Consider the following 5,905-nt stretch of genomic DNA (forward strand, 5'->3'; position numbering starts at 1 on the left):
CTATCATCTCTTGTTTGGTTATATTGGCTCAGCCTACCCATGAGTAATCAATATTCTCCAATTTTTTAGATCTGTCTTTATTTCCGTGAAGTGTTATGTAATTTTGTTCATACAGTTCCTGTGTGTCTTTGCAGGTAGATTCACAAGTATTTTATATTGTCTGCAGTTATTTTAAATGGAATGTCTCTATCTTTTCCTAATGGATTTTGTTGGTAATAGACAGAAATGCTGATTTTTGTGGGTTTATTTTATATCATGAAATTTTGCTCAAGTTAATAACAGTTTTGACCATTTTTTGGTTTACTCTCTAGGGTTCTCTTATGCAAACTATCCTGTCATCTGCAAAAAGTAACAGTTTGGCTTCCTCATTGCTTGTGTTTATTCCTTCAGTTTCTTTTTTCTTGTCTTATTGTTATAGCTAGCATTTCCAGTAAAATATTGAATAATAATGGCGATAATGGGTATCATTGCTCCATCCCTGACCTTACTGGGAAGGCTTCTAGTTTATCCCTATTATAGTTCTTCTTCTTGGTTTTTGATATATCCTACTTACTTCTGTGTGCCAAGCTGTTGATTCTCTTTTCATAATTTTCTTGCATTGTTCTCATTTCTTTTCCAAAATTTTCCATTTGTTGTCGTTCAGTTGTTCAGTCACGTCTGACTCATGGTGATGAGAGGTTTTCTTGGTAATTCTTCCTCTACCACTCTTATTTGATTAAAAATTTTTTTCTAGCTTTTAAAAAAAATCTCTCTAGATCTTCTAAGAATTCTTTCTGGGCTTGTGCCCAATCTGCACTTTGGTATGCTTTGCTCTACATTCAGACTCCTGAAATGATGGAGTCTGAATGCAGATCAAATCATACTATTTTCACTTTTTTTTTGTTTTTTCCCCTTTTAGTCTGTTTCTTTCACAACATGACTAATATGGAAATGTTTTGCATGACTGCCCATATATAACCTATACCAAATTGCTTATTGCCTTAGGGAGGAGGGAGGAGAAGGAGGGAGAAAAATTTGGAACTCAAAATTTTTAGAAAAATGAATGTTAAAATTTCTTTACATGCAATTGGAAAAAATAAAATAGAAAAGTATTGACACATTGACTACCTGAAACAATCTTTTTTTAAACAAAGCCTGGAATCTGTATTTCAAGAAATTATAAATGAAAACTGCCAATATTTATTACAACTAGGAGGCAATATAGACACAAAGAATCCACCAATCACCTCCTCAAAGGATACCCAAAAAGAGAAGCCCCAGAGTTCCATATCAAAGAAAACATAAATGCTGTAAAGCATCTAGAATGAAGCATTTCAAGTACCAAGGAATTACATCAGGATCACCTAACACCTAGCAATTCCTACTAAAAATACAGATCATCCTTATTGTCTTCAAAGTGTATTGAGCCAGTTTTTCAAGTTAAAAAAAATGGAGGTTATGGGGATGGCTTGGTGGAAAGATTAGGGAGGCCAAAAAGGAACACACCAGTGCAGAAAAGAGGAATGGGGTGGAACATGCAACTTCTCCTAAGTGCATTATATGAGAATTCAAGCATATAAAGATGGAAGAAGGGGTGAGTAGAGCGGGCATCAGACAAACCTCAGCTGTAACAAAAGTAGACTTACAATAGTTTGGCACCAAACAGTGATGAAGGTCAAGTGGAAGCACAGAAAAAAAGAGGAAAGTTCAGAAACACTGACGAGTAGGAGGGTAGGCTTTTTTGGAGGCACCTGGGGTTAAGTGACTTGTCCTGGGTCTCACACAGCTAGTGTCTAAGGCTGGATTTGAATTGGGGTCCCCCTGACTCCAGGGCCAGTGCTCTACCCACTGTACCAACTAGCTGCCCCAAGCAGGAGTTTTAAAAGTAACATGTAGGAATTATTGTATGTTTATTTTTTTTTTCCAGAAAAAGCAAGTGGTGTCCAATGGAGATTAGTTTCACAGGAAATCCTTATTTTGACATTTAAGATAGAATAAAGTTTTTCTTTAAGGGCTGTCTCTTTATGTGATGGAAGAAAGATACCTGGGGAAATGTTAGAGATGTAAAGCCAAAAGGGGAAAAAACCCATTTATTTTGAGTACAATCCAAACTGATTAAACTCATCATGCCTTCGTGTTTCTTGTTTTCATCTCCATTACTTGACCCTTCAGAGGAAACCTATGAATGCCCACTGCTTCAAGTGGGAATGCCAAGACTGATCTGATCAAGTTTCTCCATTTACACATTCACTTGATGAAGGACCTCACATTTAGAGTTCTAGCATCTACGTTAATATTAAGTGTTGTGAGGATCAAATGAGACAATATTTGTAAAGCTCTTTGCAAAACCTTAAATGACTATATGAATGTGAGTTATTCTATCTGATATCAACTCTGTGGGAACCTTAGCACACCTTGGCCCCTTTTCTAATACTATCAGGGCAGAATTGTGAGGGAGCCTTAGGACTGAGAGTTATTTCTTTTTTTTTTTGTTTGTTTCATATGTTGTCATGGACAAATAACTTATTTAGTTTTGTTTAGAATGATCTGGTTCCACTAGTTATATATAGTTACAGTCACTAGACAAAGATTTTATATTGAAAGCATTGATAGCTGGGCTAATATTCATGCATACTCTAATACCTGTAAGACTCTTGACATACCCTGTCCTAGGACTGCAGGACAGCCCTTTTCTATTTTTTTTTTTTTGCTTATATATTCCCAAAGCAAAAGAATTCATCAATTGGTAAAAAGTATGGATTCAGACAAGTGATGAGGGCTGTTTGTTGGACTGCTGTCAAAGCCTTTCTACCATGGTAGAACCTTTCATAGGTAGTGCTCCACTGGCATAACCCTAAACAGGGTTTATTAACCAAGGGTTGTTTTTAAAAATTGGTTTAATGATAGTACTCTAATGTAATTGGCTTTCTTTCTATTTCTATGTATCTTATGTTTTTAAAGATATTGTTCTGAGGAGTCAATAAGCTTCACCAGACTGCCAAAGTGGCCCATGACACAAAATATTAAGTGCTGCTGGCCTTGAGCAATGTTGACTCAACACTACACCATGATGAGCTGTTGTAGGGAGGACTTTATAATAGGATATAGAAATGCAGAGAGTGAATGTACAGCACAGAGAGGCCATGTGTTGCTGCTAAGTTTATACCCACAGGATTACAGAGCTAGGATGCTCTTGAAGGCCCTGTAACCCAAACCCCTCAATTTTTACAGATAACAAAACTGAATTTCTGAGAGGTCAAACAACTTATCCAAGGTCACATAAGAACCAAGTAGCCAAATATAGGCTGGAGCCCAGACCCTCAGAACACAAACCCTGAATGAATCCCACTGCACTACAATGCCTTGTGGCCCTGCTCTGTGTCTTCCATGTTAACTTTCCAATGGCTTGGCCTGTAGAAAGCTAGGACTGATAGTCAGAATTGCTAGAAATCTTATATTAGAGTCCCCCTAATGATCTTGCACGTCACCCAAGCTCACTCACTGTCAGTCCCTGGCTTATTACACATGTCCTCTGTTCCCTAGGGTTCTCCACTGCTAGTCTTTTAGGCAGAAAAGTTCACTACCTAAAAACAGGTTTGTACCTATACCATCTAGATTATCAATTCTGTTGATCAAAACTTTTCTGAGTTAAGATGATAGACAGTAGTTGTATTTCAATGAGTCTCTCAGATGATATACTTTTATGAATTACTATGCCTCTTCTATATTTTAAGACTCTGTACCAAGAGATCATCGCTAAGCATGGCTCCCACAGACATTAGTGACATATGATAAAAAGCCCACAGCGAGTTTCAGTATTATTCCATGCTCACACTAAAAAAAATGCACAAGCTGGCTCCTGTAAGTCTCACACTTATGCCTTAGGGTCCCCAACAGAGGAACCAGAGGTCAGATTTCCCTAAGGGTGATTCCTGTCCAAAACAGTACTCCAGAAATAGTCTGTTCTCTACATCTATACCTTGGTCAGAATGGATACCAGCAATCATGCTATACACACAGAAATGATTTTCTCATTATACCTTATGCTTTAACTTGTTAACATTTGTAGTTCCTGGTTGGGTATGTCTAATTTAAATAGTCTGGGCATCATGGAGATATTGGTTCCTTGCTAACATGCAGGGAGCACTTAGATGCTCCCTCCTGCATACTGTGAACTACAACTTCTGCCAAGTTGTCCAACAGAATGGTTTCCAGCTAACAAATCTTGGGTTCACAAGGCCCTTTGGCTTATGTCATTTCTCACAGTCTACCATCATGCAGATGCTTAAACCCCATTCAAATCAGGATGGCCTCAATAAGGAAAATTGATTGACGGAAACAAAATGCATAAACTCAGGCAAGCTTACTAGCTGAAGTCTCAGAATCATAGGTTCAGTTGCTTTATAAAAAGATCAGGAAATGATTAATGCTAGAGAAATGCTTTTTCTCCCCCATTAATTCATTAAAATGGCTTCACTCCAGTATATGAGTTCTCTGATGAATTTTAAGGTGTGCCTTCAGCCTAAAAGCTTTCCTACATTTATTACATTCAAAAGGTTTCACTCCACTGTGAATTCCCTAATGTTTTTTAAGGTAATTTTTCTGAGTGAAGGCTTTCCCACATTCACTACACTCAAAGGGTTTCACTCCAGAATGAATTGTCTGATGTCTAATAAGGCGATCACTCTGGCTGAAGGCTTTCCCACAATCACTACTTTTAAACAGCTTCACTTCAGTATGAGTGCTCTGATGACTTTCAAGGTGTCTCTTGTGATGAAAGGATTTCCCACAGTCATTGCACTGAAAAGGCTTCACTCCACTATGAATTTGCTGATGGCTAACAAGGACTTCCTTCCAAGCAAAGGTTTTCCCATATTCATTACATTTAAATGGTCTTGCTCCAGTATGAATTCTCAGATGTGAAGTAAATGTATGCTTCACACTGAAGGCTTTTCCACATTCATTACATTCAAATGGCTTCACTCCAGTGTGTCTTCTCTGATGTCTAATAAGGGTTTGTTTCTCCCTGAAGGCTTTCCCACATTCGTTGCATGGAAAGGGTTTTACTGCACTATGGGTTCTCTGATGGCTAGTAAGTTGACCCTGCAAGCCAAAGGCTCTTCCACAGTTGTTGCAAGGAAAAGGCTTCACTCTACTATGAATGCTGTGATGGCTAATTAGGTATTCCTCCCGGCTGAGGGCTTTCCCACATTCATTACATTCAAATGGTTTCACTACCATACGAGCTCTCTGATATCTAATAAAATGTGCCTTCAGACTGAAAGTTTTTCCACATTCATTACATTCAAATGGCTTCAGTCCCATATGAATTCTCTGATGTCTAATTAGGTAGTCCTTCCCTGTGAAAATTTTCCCACATTCACTACATTTAAGGGACTTGACATCACTATGAATTCTCTGATGTCTAATCAGATGTCCTTCTCTCCTAAAAATTTTCCCACATACACTACAATTAATGGACTCAACTCGAATGTGAGTGCTCTGATATCTGAAGAGGGTCCTCTGCACATTTGAAAGGTTTCTCTCCAGTGTGAGTTCTCTGATGGCTGATAAGGTGTCGTTTCTGACTGAAAGCTCTCCCACATTCAGTACATTCAAAGGGTTTCTCTCCAGTATGAGTTGTCTGATGCCTAATTAGAATTCCCCTCAGGCTAAAGACTTTCCCACATTCATTACATTTAAAGGGTTTTTCTCCTTGTGCTTTCCAGAATTCCTTAAAATTTTGCCAATAACCAAAAGCTTTTCCAAATGCTTTGCATTTATAAGGTTTTTCTACAGGAATTCTCAAATGTCCAGAAAGATTAGATTTTTTGTCAAAGCCTTTTCCACACTCATTATGTTCATATAGTTTTCTTTCATCATCTATTCTGTGATATTTAATAAGGTCTGAATGAAAACTGAAGGG

This window comes from Vombatus ursinus, unplaced genomic scaffold (assembly GCF_900497805.2).
Source record: "Vombatus ursinus unplaced genomic scaffold, bare-nosed wombat genome assembly UNPS02014868.1, whole genome shotgun sequence".
Taxonomy (NCBI): Eukaryota; Metazoa; Chordata; class Mammalia; order Diprotodontia; family Vombatidae; genus Vombatus; species Vombatus ursinus.